At 39.1% G+C, this 19,430-nt stretch overlaps 1 long non-coding RNA gene across 1 annotated transcript in view; it reads right to left on the bottom strand.

Moving 5' to 3' along the window:
- Positions 1 to 18,917, bottom strand: part of LOC129624140 (uncharacterized) — a 43,310-nt gene extending 24,393 nt beyond the window's left edge. Inside the window, exon 1 of the long non-coding RNA XR_008700774.1 lies at positions 18,744 to 18,917. This is a non-coding gene — a long non-coding RNA (uncharacterized LOC129624140). The remainder of the gene's footprint in view (positions 1 to 18,743) is intronic.
- Between the last annotated feature and the right edge of the window lie 513 nt (positions 18,918 to 19,430).

A 19,430-nucleotide genomic window follows, 5' to 3' on the forward strand; every position in this document is an offset into this window, starting at 1 on the left:
CTGTGATGTTGTTCAGAATTTAGATACTCACGTGCTTTATGGAATGCTCCTCAAACCACAGAGTAAGTGCATATTAATTACTTCAAGACAATTATAGCAATTCCATTCCTGCTGACAGCAAGCTTGCATGTGACATATCCCTAGTCAATGAGACCATCTATTGGGAAGCTTCAAGGAAAATACACCTTCAAAGACACGAAACAGAGACCTGTGCCTCCCTAACAGGAAGTTGCCGTAGCTGATATATTATCTGAGGCCACAGTAGCCATCTTACCACCAAGGGGAAAAAAAGGAAGAAAGAAAAGAAAACTTATAAGATTCTGAGCAGGAGTCTCACCTAATAAGTCAAACCTGTAACACTCTATCTCACCTTCTTATATTTTCCTGATCATTTATGTCAATTTTAGTTTGGCATTTTATACTTGCAGGCAAAGCCATCCTAACCCTTGGATTCAAGTTTCAATAAAGGCCTGAGAGTGAACCAGGATGGATCTAAAGTTTCCTTTGAAAGTTACAAACACATAGAAAGTAAATATGAACTCATAGAAAATAGAAGAATATGCATTCCTGAAGGGGGCAGTAAGTGGATAAGTAGGAAAGTACAACCACCAGAAGGACTTCTGCTCTGGACAAGATGGTGGAGGCCCACTTCTCCCTGTTCTTCCCCACTAAGGGCAACGATAAACTCTAGAAATAATGCAAAAAGCAAACAAAAGAAGTCTCGGAAATCTGGTAAGGAGAAATCAAACTGGTTTTGGACTTCATGACCAGCAGAACAAAACAGTGGTCAAGTATGTTATATTCCCCACTGAACAGAAGACAGCCACCCAGATCCAACATTTTGACCCTCATCCTAGCAGTAAAGGTAGCTCAAGTCAGCCCAGACCCCTATAGGGGGAATAAAAGAGATGAACCCTCACCACCCACAAGGATCCATTGTAAGTCCATCTAACAATGAATGACTACATCAAAAACCTGGGTGAAAGAACTATAATGAGTGAGGAAAACAGCCATTTTCCAAAAGTAGCATACTATATATCTCATTTAGGTAACATTTTTTGAAACAACACAGTTTTAGAAATGACTGAACAGATTGGTAATAGAGTTTGAGCAGGAGGGAGTATTGGAGAAGGTGGGTGTAGGGATCCTTATGATGATGGGACTGTTTAAGATCTTGATTCTGGAGCCAGATACAAAAACCTACAACAGGATAAAATTATATAGAACTCCACTCACACATGGGCTTCAGTAGTAAAGCATCTGCCTGCGATCCCTGGGTCCGGAAGATCCACTGGAGGAGGGCATGGCAACCCACTCCAGTATTCTTGCCTGGAGAATCCCAGGGACTGGGGAGCCTGCAGGCTATAGTCCATAGTGTCACTAAAGCGACTGAGCACGCACGTGCGCATACACAGGCATACACAAGAGTGCAAGCTAAACTGAGAAATATGAATAAGATCAGTGGATTGTATCAATTCCTGTATCCTAGTTGCAACTCCATGTTATAGCTTTGTACATTGTCACAACTGGGGAGAAATTGGTAAAGGATATAAGAGGTCTCTCTGTCTTTTTTTTTTAAACTTACCATAAATCTACAATAATCTCAAAACTTTCAACTTAAAAAAACACATGAGGAGCAAATTAAAGACAGCTGGGGCCCTGTTTTTCAGTTTGTGACCCTACTTAAGCGAATATTTCACTAGTCTGTCTAGATCCAGAAATACCTAAGAAATACAAGACCTGTCTCTAGGTTCAGGTCTTGGAAATCTTGAGAAGCCTTTCAACCCATCTCTTCATGTGGATGGACCTGGAGACTGTCATAAAAAATGAAGTCAGAAAGAGCAAAACAAATAGTGTATATTAATGCACATATGTGGAATATAGAAAAACAGTACAGATGAAACTATTTGCGAAGCAGAAATAAAGACACAGACATACAAACATATGGACACAAGAAAACAAATGTATGGACACCAAGAGCAGAAGGGGGGTGGGATAAATTGGGTGACTGAGACTGACATATATACACTACTATGTATAAAAGAGATAACTAATGAGAAACTGCTGTATAGCACAGGGGAAAAAAGAAGGTACACTCTGTTTGTAGGTCATATATTAAGTTAATCTTAAAAATGCATTACAATATGCAGTATGTGCAGGCAAATACTGTTTGATTCCACTTACATGAGAGTGGAATAATCACATTCAGAGTCAGAAAGTACATTGGTGGATGCCAGGGGCCAGGGTTTGGAGGTGAGGAGGAGGAATGGGGAGTTGGTGTTTGATGGGGACAAAGTTTCAGTTTGGGATTTGGCAGATGGATGGTAGTAAGAGCTGCACAACAGTGTGAATGTACTTGGTGCCACTGAACTGTACAGTTAAATACGGTTAAAATTGTATGTTGTGTACGTGTTACTTTTTACTACAATAAAAAGAAAACGTTAAAAATTATTTAGAAAGGTTTAGTAAACATTGAGGAAACTGTATGCCAAACTTTTTCTCCTTTTGTACATCTGTATTTGCTCTTCTTTGGCTGCAAAGAATATAATCAATCTGCTTTCAGTGTTGACAATCTCGTGATGTCCACATGTAGAGTCTTCTCTTGTGTTGTTGGAAGAGGGTCTTTGCTATGACCAGTGTGTTCTCTTGGCAAAACTCTATTAGCCTTTGCCCTGCTTCATTCTGTATTCCAAGGCCAAATTTGCCTGTTACTCCAAGTGTTTCTTGACTTTCTACTTTTGCTTTCCAGTCCCCTATAATGAAAAGGACATCTTTTTTTTTGGTGTTAGTTCTAAAAGGTCTTGTAGGTCTTCATAGAACCATTCAACTTCAGCTTCTTCAGTGTTACTGGTTGGGGCATAGGATTAGATCACCATGATATTGAATGGTTTGCCTCAGAAACGAACAGAGATCATTCTGTCATTTTTGAGACTGCATCCAAGTACTGCATTTTGGACTCTTTTGTTGACCATGATGGCTACTCCATTTCTTCTAAGGGATTCCTGCCCACAGTAGTAGATATAATGGTCATCTGAGTTAAATTCACCCATTCCAGTCCATGTTAGTTCGCTGATTCCTAGAATGTTGATGTTCACTCTAGCCATCTCCTGTTTGTCTACTTCCAATTTGCCTTGATTCATGGACCTAACATTCCAGGTTCCTATGCAATATTGCTCTTTACAGCATCGGACCTTGCTTCTATCACCAGTCACATCCACAAATGGGTATTGTTTTTGCTTTGGCTCCATCCCTTCATTCTTTCTGGAGTTATTTCTCCACTGATCTCCTGTAGCATATTGGACACCTACTGACCTGGTGAGTTCCTCTTTCAGTATCCTATCATTTTGCCTTTTCATGGCATCTGGTCCCATCACTTCATGGGAAATAGATGGGGAAACAGTGGAAACAGTGTCAGACTTTATTTTGGGGGGCTCCAAAATCACTGCAGATGGTGATTGCAGCCATGAAATTAAAAGATGCTTACTCCTTGGAAGGAAAGTTATGACCAACCTAGATAGCATATTCAAAAGCAGAGGTATTACTTTGCCAACAAAGGTCCGTTTAGTCAAGGCTATGGTTTTTCCAGTGGTCATGTATGGATTTGAGAGTTGGACTGTGAAGAAAGCTGAGTGCCAAAGAATTGATGCTTTTGAACTGTGGTGTTGGAGAAGACTCTTGAGAAGTCCCTTGGACTGCAAGGAGATCCAACCAGTCCATCCTAAAGGAGACCAGTCCTAAATGTTCATTGGAAGGAATGATGCTGAAGCTGAAACTCCAATGCTTTGGCCACCTGATGCGAAGAGTTGACTCATTGGAAAAGACCCTGATGCTGGGAGGGATTGGGGGCAGGAAGAGAAGGGGACAACAGAGGATGAGATGGCTGGATGGTATCACTGACTCGATGCACATGAGTTTGGGTGAACTCCGGGAGTTGGTGATGGACAGGGAGGCCTGGTGTGCTGTGTTTCATGGGGTCACAAAGAGTCAGACATGACTGAGCGACTCAACTGAACTGAACTGATTTGCTCTTCTGCTATCAACACACAGATCTATCCTGGTTTCCTGAGGATAAAAAAGCTATTGCTGACTGTGTATCACCTCGCACAAGATTCTAGGTATTTCAGGAAGCATAAGGGCTTCCTTGGTGGCCTGATGATAAAGTATCTACCTGCAATGCAGGAGACCTGGGTTCAATCCCTGGTTCGGGAAGATCCCCTGAAGAAAGAAATGGCAACTCACTCCAGTATTCTTGCCTGGAGAATTCCATAGACAGAGGAGTCTGGTGAGCTACAGACCATGGGATTACAAAGAGTTGGACACAACAGAGCAACTAACACTTTCACTTTTCACTTTCAGGAAGCATAATTTACTCCTTGAAGGGAAAATATTCAGGGGGATAGAGAGATAAAGAAGGAAATTTACAGTGAACATTATAGTCATGAATGAAATAGTGAAGTGCTGTACCAATTAGTTGAAAGAGTTGCCAGGAAGTTCTTGCAAAGATGATAACTGCAGATCAAACCATATGCAGTGTTCAATATGCATTCAATATCTACTAATGTTGTAAAGCATGTATATCAAAGTAAATACTGAAAGTCATCAGTGCACAGAACTGCAGAGAGATACATAAGGAACTGCTTTCCTGAATATTTTCCATGCTGGGGTTCTTCCTTTTTCCCTTGATATGCTTTCTTTGTGCCTCACCAAAGGATAAAGGAGTAGAACACACATCCAAGATCTTAGTGCCAGCAACCTTTTATAAAAATTCATTTCTCTCTCTGAAAGGTTTCAGGGAAAGCTCATCCTCCCACCTCAGGAGAGGAATTAAACAGATATGGTTTGAGTCCTTTCAAAGTTCATAATCTGAATTGTAGCTTGAAGAAAGCTATTCCCTATATTCCGGGTGAGTGATAATAACTTTACAAATAATGGTTTTCTTTATGAAAACTCATAGAGTAAGGCCTAATTTGTAACCCTGGAGCTAAAATATTTGATTTTCTGTTTTGCTTATAATTTGATCCATCTATTTTTTTTGAAAGAATATACTCTCTTATGCAAGTTATAGTAAAAAGAAATAAGGCAACAATTTGGATAAACCTAGAACAATAAACCACTGTCTACATAATCAGCTTAATATTTTCATTTTTGTTACCAGACAGGCATAGACCTAATAACGACTTAAAAGATCAAGAAGAAGCACATTGGAAGGAAAGACAATTTTCACTCAGAGTCATGTTCTAGACTGGCAGAAAAATACAAAAGATGGAAGTGTTTAATTCTGTTTAAGGCTATAATTCAATAAGTCATAGTACTTCCCAAGGGCCCTAAACCTAAGTCCCTGTGGTTATTCAATTTATGATTTTTTGTCAATCTTTCTTCCACATTATTTCTAAGCCAGTATTGGGATCAGATCTAACAACTGGATTTATGAAAAAAACCAAAGGCCATGTTGATACCTGTTCTAGGCTGTCAATGAAAGCCACCTTTGTGAATATACAATACTTACAGCAGAAATTCATTTAGAAAGGATAATATGGAACCAAAAAAAAAGCTCCAAAATGATGTAATTTATTTATGAATTTAGCTGAAAGACCCATAAAACCAAATGACTCTACCTAGTAATTTTCTGTCATCGTATTGTTTATTATAACTTTCTGGTTCACAAGTGCTGCAATATGCCACAATTACTTAAGCTATATCTTTAATTAAGCATTAATAAAATATGAGTTGGATAATTATCCCAGCAATTTTATTATATAATTAGTGAACAAGTTAACATGAAATTGCACTATGAGACTTTATATAAAATTTAGTATGTGCATAATATAGCTTAATTTAATGCATAAAACCATCCTCAAAACAAAAATAAGGATTTTTCTAGTGGTATTTCTAGAAGTAATTCCCAAGGAGAAGGAAAGTTTTTAAATCATCAGCTTAGAAATTTTAGAAGTGAAAATAAGTATGTCTATCTGTGGTTTTCATTCTCTGCCACTGTCCAAGTTCTCCTAACCATCCCTCTCTATGAACCACAATTTGTAACATAGTAGGTCATGGGACATCTTTGCTACAGAGAAGGAAGTGAACTGAAAGCCACAGAAGATTTAAGCTACATGCCCAGTCATCCCACCTTTTGGAGCTGAGGCTGGCTTCCTAGTTCCAATTAACCCAGTTCCCCTCTTCCTGCTGACCTCACCCTCCCTGCAGCAGAAAACATTAATACTTTAATAATATGATAAGAAAATATTCACTAAGGTTATTGCTGATGGAACACATTTTTAAATAATTAATGTAGCATCATGAATATTTCTGTCGGTCCCTTCTCATTATTTTCCTTTTGGAAGCTTTTTAACCAGTCATATTTTTTTTCCCAAATAAAATTTGTAAAATTTTCTAATCTAATTTTGTTTTTTTAGTCTTGAGGTATATTTTAGCTGACCCCTCATTTAATGTATAGATAAAATTGAGAATTGTCTTTTTATAATTTTATAGTAGTCAATCTTCTCCAAGAATAGAATATATCTTCCTAGTTTTTTAATAAATGGATGGATATTTAAGATTTTCTTTGTTTAGAGCTTAAAACTTTCTTGTTTAGTTTATTCTTCTGTGTTCTGTTGCACTTTTGTTTATATGTATTATATATATTGTGTGGATGTATTATATATTTGGGTATTCATAGCTAGAACTATTACTATATTATTGTATTCTCCCTTGTTTCTAATAGATTTTCACTTGATAACTTTCAATTTTTCAGACACAATACTTGCATATAATAATGCTTTTAAACTTCCTAAAATTTTTACTTATTTCTCTTTTGTCCATTGCATCAGCTTATAAGTCTAGAGATATATAAGTTTACAGAAGTAATGAAAGGATATCTTACTTGCCATAATTTCATAGGGATGTCAGATGACTGTTTTAACCTCTAATCATAATGGCTTTTGTTTGCTCTATATATACCTAGAAATATATAAAGGTATATACATACATCTGTGAATATATATATATATATATATATACACACACACACACACATATGTCCAATTGTTGTTGCATATATGCCTCATATAACTGTCACTGAATTTATTTATAATAGACACCTCAGGGAGGAATATCTGTTCCTATAGGTTTTAGGTAAGATAGAAATTGTTTTATCAAATGGTTTTGGAAGACTCTTTCAAGGAAATTATATGATTTTTACCTGATCAATATGGCTCTTATATTAGCATACTTCCTAGTATTAAATCATCTACTCTTGGTACAAACCTCACTTTTTGGTGCTTCATTATTATTTTAAAGTATGATGAATTCTATATTTAAAATTATTCTATAGTATAGCTATTTTGGAAAACATAATGAAAGTTCCTCAAAAAAATTAAAAATAGAACTTCTATATGATCCAGAAATTTTACTTTTGAGTATAGATCCAAAGAAAATGAAATCACTATTTTGAGACTGTATGCTAAGTTGCTTCAGTCATGTCTGATTCTGTGTGACGCTATAGGCTGTAGCCCACCAGGCTTCTCTGTCCATGGGATTCTCCAGGCAAGACTATTAGAATGGGGTGCCATGCCCTCCTCCAGGGGACCTTTCCAACCCATTATTTTTTACAGCTAGGTTCAAACATACATCAGTAAGAGCTTATAAGTCAAATGAAGTATAAGTGTATTTAAAGGTATAAAACTAAGAACATTGAAGTATAATTAACTAAGATCAGTGATGAGGAATATGGAGGGGAGGAAGTGGCAATATAATAAATTTATCTTTTCTCAAAATGAAAACTCAATAGCTAACTTCTGCAGATATTAGAAATCAAATATATTATATGCTACAAACTGAATGTTTACCCTCTTCACCCCCAACTTACATGTTGGAAGCCTACCTGCCCCCACTCCCACAATGTGATGGTATTAGGAGGTAAGATCTTTGGGAGCTGATTAGGTCTTTGGGGCAGAGCCTTCATAAATGAGAGTAGTGCCTTTCAAGAAGACACAAGAGAGCTTACTTGGCTCTCTGCTGTCTACCATGTAAGGACACAATGAGAAGCTAAGCTGGCTGTCTATAACTCAGAAGAGGGCCCGTACTAGAACTAGACCATGCCTGCATCTGATCTTGAACTTCCAGCCCCCAGAACTGTGGGAGGATTTCTGTTGTTGATAAGCCACCCATGTTATGGTATTTTGCTACAACAGTCTGAGCTAAGGAATTATATAAACTTTAATTTTTTTTCATGGTCAAATCTCTGTGGCATTTAGACAATAGCTGTCAAAGTAAAAATATTTTTAATCCTAAGCTTTCTTTGGGGAATTTTTTTATAGATATACCTGGTGGCCCAGTGGTAAAGAATCTGCCTGCCAAGCAGTAGATGCAGGTTCAATCCCTTTGTTGGGAAGATCCCTGGAGAAGAGAATGGCAACCCACTCCAGTATTCTTGCCTGGGAAATCCCATGGACAGAGGAGCCTGGTCCGCTACAGTCCATGGGATTGCAAAAGAGTCATGACTTAATGACTAAACAACAACAATACATTTAAAAAGCTATAAAATATTTATGGGAATATTTTTATAATATTGTTTGTAATAAAAAATATTTGAAGCAATCTAAATGTCCAGCCATGTAAGATTCATTAAATTATGCTAACTTCAGATAATGAATTCAATAATTGCTAAAAAAAAAAAAAAATTGAGTCAATTTTGAAACAAATGTCCAAGATATATAAGTGAAAATATAACCTTAGAGCAATATATATATAAAACAATGTATAACAATATATCAGAGAAGGCAATGGCACCCCACTCTAGTACTCTTGCTTGGAAAATCCCATGGGCGGAGGAGCCTGTTAGGCTGTAATCGATGGGGTCGCTAAGAGTCGGACACGACTGAGTGACTTCACTTTCACTTTTCACTTTCATGCATTGGAGAAGGAAATGGCAGCCTACTCCAGTGTTCTTGCCTGGAGAATCCCAGGGACGGGGGAGCCTGGTAGGCTGCCGTCTATGGGGTCGCACAGAGTCGGAAACGACTGAAGTGACTTAGCATAGCATAGCATGACAATATATATAATATGCCATTGTGTGTGTAAAAATATTCAAGAGAAAACCATCTGTATTTTCATTTGCATATAATATCTCTGAAAGATTATATATACACAAAGGAAACCGATAATTCACTTGCCTCTATGAAAGGAAACTGGGTGGGAGATACAAGGGAGGGACAGTCTACTTTCTTCCTATAAGCATTCCCTCACTTTCTGAATTTATACCAAGTATACATATTATTGATTAAAATTTAGTCTTATTTTACAGCTAACTTGCTAAAGAGATGGATTTTTCCAAATTAATGGGAGATGGGAAAGTTGACTGAATCTAGTTTACAGGAGTATGCAATATTCTTTTGAGGAAAATGGCTGTGAAGTGCTGTGAGAGATCAGGAAATTCCCAGAACAAGACTTGGTATAAAGGAGGGATTTGCTTTTGGTTTTGGTTTTGAATGATAGCAGATACGGAAGCATTCTTAAGGACTAAAGGAAGCTGAGAAAAAGAGAGAGAAGAAAATAATTGTGTCAGTTAGAAACTGACATATATCAGACATGAGGGGCTTTTCTGGTGGCTCAGCTGGTAAAGAACCTACCTGCCGATGGAGGGATACAAGAGATGTGGGTTTGATCCCTCTGCCTGGAAGATCCCCTGGAGAAGGGAATGGCAAACTGCTCCAGTATTCTTGCCTGGGAAATCCATGGACAGAGGAGCCTGGTGGGCTATAGTCCGTGGGGTTGCAAAGAGTCAGACATGACTGAGTGCACAAGTACACACACACACACACACACACACACACACACACATCAGACATGAGACAACAGGGTTTCAACAAGATGGAAGTTTACTTTTCATTCACGTAACACAAAGTATAGAGATTAGCGGTCCAGTTCCCCCATGGACCGGGTCTCTTATCTTTTTATTATATCACTCTTCGTATATTCTCAAGGTCACTACACGATTGCAGAATGGCCAATAAGGGGTAAGAACAAGCGAGGAAAAGAACATTCCTATAAAGCCAAGGAGCCTGGCTTTGAGTTTGAGAGTTTCCTCCCAAACTCTCCCTGGTGACTTCCTCTTACATCTCACTGCCCTCTCCTCTCACGGGGACCAGGGACATCAATCTGTAGCTGGGCACGTTGCTGCCTAACAGAGCAGAGGGTTTTTGGAGCCAGGGTAGGAAACTATCAAGCATAGGAAAAATAGGTACTTTCCTGTACTACAATTTCAGGGATTGTATAATATCCCAATCCAGTTCAAAAAGATTGGCCTTTTAGTGTGCCATACCGACTTGAAGTCTTCACCATTAGAATTTTTACTTGGAGTTAAGATTTTGTGCTTCGAAACTTGGAAGTAAGATGAATATTACTAAGTCGGAAGAGAGAGTTAATTTTCATGTAAATATTATCCCCAAACCTAGAACACAAAGATGATCTGAATTGTAACTTCATGCAGGTAAGCCTAGACTGGGGTGCAGTATCTCTGACCCTGAGAAAGCTACTCCCATTTCCTAGGCTTCAATGTCCTTGTCCCTAAAATGTAACAGTCTCCATGAACTCTAAGGAATCCTTTATCTCTAAAGTTTTATGTAAACATTTTATTGAATTAGTTAATTTCCTTCTGGAATCAACGGGAATCGGTGCCCCAGTGGATCCTACAGGAAACAGAAGCTGCATACAGAGTGTGAGGCTGCAATGGGTGCTCACATGCTGGGGCTACAAAGAGATCAGTAAACATGGGAAGAAGCTCCTGCAAGAGGGTCTGGTCAGTCTGGATCCCACTGAGGTAAATGATTGCAGAAAACCCAGAGTTGTACTATCAAGAGAAATAAGTTTTGAAACAAAAATTGATCCATTTGCTAATGAAGAATTAGGTTCAGAGTGACTTGGTAATTCACACACACATACATACATATATACACACACATACAAAGGTATCAGATAATAATTGAATCAGAATGATACTCAAGTTTGTCAAGCAGCCACCAGGTGTTCGCCTAAAAATAAAAACACTTTTAGGTATTAATTGGTTCATACAACAGTATCAGAATCTTCAAGATTTTGCTTTTGGTTCTAGCAAAGCTGAATGTATGAGGCATCCAGGTATTTAAATGAAATCATGGCTTTAAGTGATTAAATGTAGAAGAACGAAATGAGGCTATGTGTAAATACACTTGCAGTACAATTACATGTGAATCACCATGAAACAGGAAAACCTCCACATCATATGTCCCCAAGCTCTGAAGCATACTCTGAAGAAAGGGAAGTTCTCTGCACAGACACTCTCACCCCACCCCAACCCACCGAGACGCGACAAACTGGCTAGACATTTCCATTGTTATTCAAAACTGGTTACCAGGAACAGTTGAATCTCTAAATGAAGCTCACAGCAAGTACAAACTATAAAAAGCATTCACTTGTCACTAAGAGAATATGAACAGGTTTAGAGTATCTACTTTTCCACACTTCAAGTTTTCAAATGAGACTGTAAGGCGATTATCAAGGGATTTTGCAGGAAGATAACTTTCCTTCTAAATCTTTTCATCCAGGCGTGATATACAAATGTGCAATGTATCTTTTCTATAATTAAGTAAACTGTTCCCTTGCTTCATAGATCCTCAGCAACAGCAACAAATGACACCTACATGATCTTTCTGGAGGGGGAATGAATGAGGATTTATCTATGACCAAGTAAACTCCTAGGAAATGGATATTTTAATTGAATGTTCTGGTAGTAGAATAATTGAGAAAATATTTTATCATGTTTCTTCTTTATAAACCCCTTTTATCATTGTTTTGAATTCTAGCTCCACTGCCAAAACACTATATTACATTTTGTTACTTTGTCATCTTGCCTCGAGAAAAAATATCTGCCTGGGGAAAACTGATTAGTCAAAAGGGAATACGGAGTGTCTGAAGGGAAAAAAAATTAAATAAATATGTGTGTTGGCACATGTATATATACACACATACATACTCCTTAAGTAATGCTACCACCAGAAGGTATTAGTTCTGATAATATTTCAAATGCAATTCAGTTCAGTTCAGTTCAGTTCAGTCACTCAGTCGTGTCCAACTTTTTGCGACCCCATGAACTGCAGCATGCCAGGCCTCTTTGTCCATTACCAACTCTCAGGGTCCACCCAAACCCATGTCCATTGAGTCGGTGATGCCATCCGACCATCTCATCCTCTGTCGTCCCCTTCTCCTCCTGCCCTCAATCTTTCCCAGCATCAGGGTCTTTTCAAATCAGCTCTTCACATCAGGTGGCCAAAGTATTTAGGATATCTAAAATAAGATCAAAGACTGCGCCAGATTGTTATATACAATAATCTTTCAGTTCTGTTTGCAATCGGCTTTTAGGAAGTTATCACCTGCCAGAGCTGACTTTGAAACTGGGACACAAAAATCATTTCTGCCTCCAATAGATCATAATCTAATAGTGAAGTGTGTGTGTGTGCTCAGTTGTGTCAAACTCTTTGCGACCCCATGGACTGTAGCCCTCTAGGCTCCTCTGTCTATGGCATTCTCCAGGCAAGAATACTGGAGTAAGTTGCCATTTCCTTCTCTAGGGGAATCTTCCTGACTCAGGGATCAAACCCACATTCTCTTGCGTCTCCTGCATTGACAGGCAGTTTCTTTACCACTTTGCCACCTGGGAAGCCCTCTAATAGTGAAACAGGTATGTAAACTAAGATAAATTTCAATAGACTCTGAGATTGCAAAAAATAGTCTACATATGTGTGAATAATTCATTCTAATTGGTAGATGGTAAGTGAAAAAATTTAATTGAGAAGGATCTAATGGAGTTCAACAGGAGAAAAGAGGGAAGGGGAAAATAATTCCAGGCAGTGAAAACATCACCTGCAAAATCACAAAGGTGTGATCATCTTGTTTTCAAGTACCCACATGTAATTGACTGTTGTCAAAAGGTAAAATGTTAGGTGTAGTGAGAGGCGATCCGGGCTGGTCAAATTAAGACAACCATTAAACTATGAAGTAGTTAGGATTTGGGAATTTATCTTGAGAGAAATGGGGCCCTTCAATGTGTTTTTAGCAGAGGAGCAGTAAGATCAAGTTTGCTGCTCAGGAGAGGCAAAGTAGTTGCAACTATGTAAGAACCTGATTTAAGGCCAGAAGGCTAATAGGCAGTCATTACAGCTTTCAAACTAGTGTTTCCAAAATTTCTCGAATCTTACCTGTGTGTTAATTTCATTTTTAAAATGCATATGGGGGCTTCCCTGATGGTCCTGGTTAAGAATCTGCCTTGCAATGCAAGGGACACGGGTTCAATCCCTGGTCCAGGAAGATCCCACGTGCCTAGGAGCAACTCAGTCCAGGCACCACAGCTACTGAATCTGAGCCCTTAGAGTCTGTGCTCCACATCAAGAGAAGCCTCCAGTGAGAATTCTGCACACCACAAAGAGGAGGAGCCCCTACTTGCTGCAACTAGAGAAAGCCCACGGGCAGCAATGAAGACCCAGAGCAGTCAAAAAATAAGTAAATCTTTTTAAAAAATACATTTGGTTCAAAGTGCAAAAATGCAGATTGTTAGGACTCCTAGCTCTCACTGCTGAGGGCGTGGGTTCAATCCCTGGTTAGGGAATTAAAATATCACAAGCTATTTGGTGTGGCCAAAAAAAAAAAAAAAGGCACCAAAATGCTAGACTGAAAGGGTAAGTGGACGTCCCTGGTAGCTCAGCTGGAAGAATCCACAGGCAATGCAGGAGACCCCAGGTCATTTCCTGGGTCAGGCAGATCCACTGGAGAAGGGATAGACAACCCACTCCAGTGTTCCTGGTCTTCCCTGGTGGCTCAGCTGAAAGGACAAGTGGCAAAATTTCCTAGCCATTCTTGCCCACAAGCCACCCCAGCTCCCTCTCTGCAGGTAACCAGTATGACTAGGTTTTGCCTGTTCTTCCAGAGATATTTATGCACAAACACTTTATTCTTCTGCCCCTTTTTATTTTACACAAATAGTTGCGTATTCAACATACTGTCTGCACTTTCCTGTTTTCACTTAACAACATCTCAGATATATTTCTACATTCATGTACAAAAAAGAATGCTCAATTTTTAACTACTGCATATATTTTCCAGTGTGTATATATCCTCTAATTTAATACTCCTACTGAAAGATAGATTAGATTAGATCAGATCAGATCAGATCAGTTGCTCAGTCATGTCCGACTCTTTGCAACCCCATGAATCGCAGCACGCCAGGCCTCCCTGTCCATCACCAACTCCCGGAGTTCACTGAGACTCATGTCCACAGAGTCAGTGATGCCATCCAGCCATCTCATCCTCTGTCGTCTCCTTCTCCTCCTGCCCCCAATCCCTCCCAGCATAAATCAGGGCTTCAATAAATACACTTGCACATGTTTTATTTTGCACACAAAGAATGATATTTAAAGGATTCTGTTGCCAAGATCTATTGTGGTGTAATAAACTACCTAAAAAGTTAGTAGCCTTCACCAACACTTACTACTATATCTCACAATTTTGTGGCTCAGAAACTGGAAACACTGGGCTGGGAGATTCTTTTGTTTTATGAGGCATCAAAAGAGGTCACCTTTTCTTATCTAGCCTGTTGAATAGGTTGGTTGGATGGTCCAGCATGCCTCAATCACATACCTAACACCTTGGGAGCAATAGTTAGAAGGCTAAAATCAACTGAAAAAACTGCCCAATGAGTTTCACATGACCCCTCCAGCATAGCTTCAACTAGGGATTATTGAACTTCTTTTATGGAGTTTTGAGACTTCCAAAAAGAACGTTAACTCACCTTACTCCTAGCCCTGCCAGGCAGTGTTGTCATGAAGTTATTGACAATATTGATAATAACAATAATAGGTTATTGTTATTATCAGGTCCAAGTACAGGTGATGCTTCTCAGTGCAATAACTTGAGTGTGGTTCTCCTTGATCTGATAACTTGTGAAACTAAAAACAATAAGAAAGTTATCTGCCATTCTTATACTGCCCCATCCCAGACAAATACATGAACCCGATACACAATGGCAATACAGAGGCCAAATAATTGCTGTGGATACGCTCATTCAGAAATGGGAGAAAAGGCAATAACAAAAAATACAATCTAATGAAAATATGTGCAAAGAACCTAAATAGACATTTTTCCAAATAAGATATACAGATGGTCAACAGCTACATGAAAATGTGCTCAACATCACTAATTGATCACGGAAATGCAAATCAAAATCACAATGAGCTATCACATCATACTCCTCAGAATGGCGGTTAATAACAAAAGACAAGAGATAAACAAGTGTTGACAAGGTTGTGAAGAAATGGGAACCCTTGTACACCATCAAGGAGAATGTAAATTGGTGCAGCCACTATGGAAAACAGTATGGAGGCTTCTCAAAAATATTAAAAATAGAACCACCATATGAATCAGCCATTGCACTTCCCATTTTCCAAAGGAATGACAATAGGGTGTCAAAGAGATATTTTCACTCATTTGTTAATTGAAGCATTATTTACAATAGTCAAGACATGGAAACATTTAAGGGTCCATCAAAAGATGGATATATGAAAGAATGTGGTGTATAGGTGTGTGCATGCTAAGTTGCTTCAGTCATGTTCAACTCTTTGTGGTCCTATGGACTATAGCCCACCAGGCTCCTCCATCCACGGGATTTTCCAGGCAAGAATACTGGAGTGGGTTGCCATTTTCTTCTCCAGGGATCTTCCCCACCCAAGGATTGAACCCAAGTCTCTTTTGTCTCCTGAACTGGCAGGCAGATTTTTACTTAGGCGCAACCTGTGATTATATTCCATTGTATACAATGGAAAAGAAAGAAGATTGGTGATTGCCAGAGGCCTAAGGTTGGGAGAAATAGATGATGGTAATCAACAAGTGCAAACTCCCAGTTTTAAGATGAATGAGTTCTGGAAACATAATGTACAGCGTGGTGACTCTCACAGTGAGGCCCTTCTCTTCACAACTTTGGCTTCCCTGATGGCTCAGACGGTAAAGAATTTGCCCCCAACGCAGGAGACGCAGAATCATTTCCTGGGTGGGAAGATCCCTGGAGAAGGGAATGGCAACCCACTCCAGTATTCTTGCCTGGAGAATCCCATGGACAGAGGAGCCTGGCGGGCTACAGTCCATAGGGTTGCAAAGAGTCAGACACGACTTAGTGACTAACACACACATGGTGACTATCGTTAACAATACTGTACTGTATACTTGTAAGTGGTTAAAACAGATCTTAAATATTCTCAATACAAGAAAGAAAAGTAACTATGTGAACTAATTATTAGGTGAATTAATTACCTTTATTGTGGTGATCATTATAAACCTTAAATTTTTACAATATCATATGTCAAATATACCTCAATAAAGCTGGAAAAAAAGTAGGGGGAAAGAAAAGCAAAAGAAAGGCATATATTAACAGTGTCTTGATTAGGGGCAAGTCTTATTTTGTAGAAATAGTCTCTGTGACGCTTGGCTTCAACTTCTAACACCTGGGAACTCCCCTCTTATTTACCTTTTATTTTACATAATAAATAACCCTCCTGAACTTTTTGCCTCTTGACCTGTTCATCCTTCTTTATGCTCTTAGACAGTTGAGGGTTCATAGTTTTTATTTTCTTTGAAATATTTCTGTCCCTTTTATTCCAAGTTGATGGTATTAATACAACTATCTTATAAGCTTTGTGAGATTCTTATGAATCCTAGTGGGTTCTCTATATTGGGTAAAAACCATATCAGGAATCATTCAAGATAGACTGTCTTGGGATTGAGATAACGGTCAGAATTCTATAAGAAAATGGCTTTAAAATTCTTAGAAGGTATTTTGTCTAGTTGAAAGCTTCTGTGAGACATGTCCTGAAATATTTATAGCATCTTAATAAAGGATCTTATATGTGTATCCTTGAGATTATCTTTACTCTATGGTCATCTCTTAATTTGATAGCCTTTTAGAAAAGCTGTGAACAAGATACACTTACTTTAAAATGACTACTGCTGTATATTTTTTCTAAACTTTTCTTGAAAACTGATTTTCTCCTTTTGTAGCTCATTTCTCCTCTATCCATGCTATATTATATAGGGCTAAAAAAATGAAATGGCACTTTCAACATTGTTCCTGGACAATGCCTCAGCAAAATTCACCAGTTAATTAATTATATATACATGTTATCATCAGTCAGTTCAGTTCAGTCGCTCAGTCATGTCCAACTTTTTGTGACCCCATAAATTGCAGCACACCAGGCCTCCCTGTCCATCACCAACTCCTGGAGTTTACCCAAACCCATGTCCATTGTATCGGTGATGCCATCCAACCATCTCATCCTCTGTTGTCCCTTTCTTCTCTTGCCCTCAATCTTTCCCAGCATCAGGCTCTTTTCAAATCAATCAGTTCTTCACATCAGGTGGCCAAGGTATTGGAGTTTCAGCTTCAACATCAGTCCTTCCAATGAACACCCAGGACTGATCTCCTTTAGGATGGACTGGTTGGATCTCCTTGCAGTCCAAGGGACTCTCAAGAGTCTTCTCCAACACCACAGTTCAAAAGCATCAATTCTTCAGTGTCCAGCTTTGTTTATAGTCCAACTCTCACATCCATACTTGACTACTGGAAAAAACATAGCCTTGACTAGATGGACCTTTGTTGTCAAAGTATTGTCTCTGCTTTTTAATATGCTGTCTAGGTTGGTCATAACTTTCCTTCCAAGGAGTAAGCGTCTTTTAATTTCATGGCTGCAGTCACCATCTGTAGTGATTTTGGAGCTCGAGAAAATAAAGTCAGCGACTCTTTCCACTGTTTCCCCATCTATTTGCCATGAAGTGATGGGATCGGATGCCATGATCTTCATTTTCTGAATATTGAGATTTAAGCCAACTTTTTCACTCTCCTCTTTTACTTTCATCAAGAGGCTCTTTAGTTCTTCTTTACTTTCTGCCATAAGGGTGGTGTCATCTGCATACCTGAGGTTATTGATATTTCTCCCAGCAATCTTGAGTCTAGCTTGTGCTTCATCCAGCCCAGCGTTTCTCATGATGTACTCTGCATATAAGTTAAATAAGCAGGGTGACAATATACAGCGTTGATGTACTCCTTTTCCTATTTGGAACCAGTCTGTTGTCCTAGGTGACAACATTACCAAACTTCAGGCCACTACATAACAAAGTTGCTTTCCCCCCCAGCCTCTGATAACAATGTCCTCAGGTTTTCTTCCAGCTTTCACAGACAAGCTTTACAAGGCCTACCAGCCTCTATCTCCTACCTGGCCCCAAAGTCAGTTTAACATGTTCTCAAATTTTACTATGGCAACATTTCACTTCCATATATCAGGTTCTGTATTGGTTATCTATTACTATTAAGAATATGCCCTAAAACTTAGTGGCATTAAGCAAAAATAATTTGATATCTCTCAGTTTCAGAGGGTCCATGATCAGCTGGATGATTCTTCTTCACTTAGCATCAACAAAAATCTTCCAGTGACATTTAACTGGCAAATGGGTGTTTGCCGGGGTCCAGCCCCAGCTGATCCAGGGTATTCGAAGGAGAGACGGCATAGGCGAGGGTCAGGAAACAACTGCTTAATTACACGTTAATTAAGGATACAAAGAGTAATAGAATGAGGATAGCTCAGTAGGAAAATTCAGTGGAGAAAAGAGGCTGAGTAGCTTGGTTTACGCGGGAGACCAATAAAACTTCAAGACAAGAAGTTTGCACCACTTACGTAGGCCGCAGGCGTCCTTCCGTTCTCCCGAAGGAGAGGAGACACTGAGGCCTCCCCAGTCGGATCTTAGAAGCCCAGGCATAATTAGCAAGCATGGTGGGTTCCGCGCTCCAGATGGAGACTCAGCTAGAATTTGGGAGAGAGAGTGACATGGGGAGACCAAGTTTCAGTGAACAAGGCCTGCACTTTATTTTCCAAAGTAGTTTTTATACCTTAAGTTATGCATAGAGGATAATGGGGGAAGGGGTGGAGTCATGCAAGGACAGCAGTTCCTGGTCCTAATCGAAGCCAGGCTTTCAAACTTATCATATGCAAAAGTTCAGGTGATTGACATCATCTTCTGGCCCGGAGGCCTGTTAACATTTTAAGAAACTTATTTTTCTCTAAAGGTGATTATTCCAAAGTCAGGCACCAGCCTCCAAAAAAGCATTGGACAAAGCTGCATTTTACATTTCTATACACCCATTATATCAATCAATACACTGCCAAGGACACAGTAGGTAAGGAGTATGGAGACTTAGCAGCAAACATTGGCCCAACAAGTGAAAAACCCTTCACCAATACAATTTCTAATCAATCTTTTAACTACTCAAAGGAATCTGTGTTTAGGCAGTTTAGAACATCTCCTGCCTCTCACAGTTGGGAGGCTCTGAACAATCACATGTGGCCAGAAAAACCTATTCAGGC

This window comes from Bubalus kerabau, chromosome 12 (assembly GCF_029407905.1).
Source record: "Bubalus kerabau isolate K-KA32 ecotype Philippines breed swamp buffalo chromosome 12, PCC_UOA_SB_1v2, whole genome shotgun sequence".
NCBI classification, from domain to species: Eukaryota; Metazoa; Chordata; class Mammalia; order Artiodactyla; family Bovidae; genus Bubalus; species Bubalus kerabau.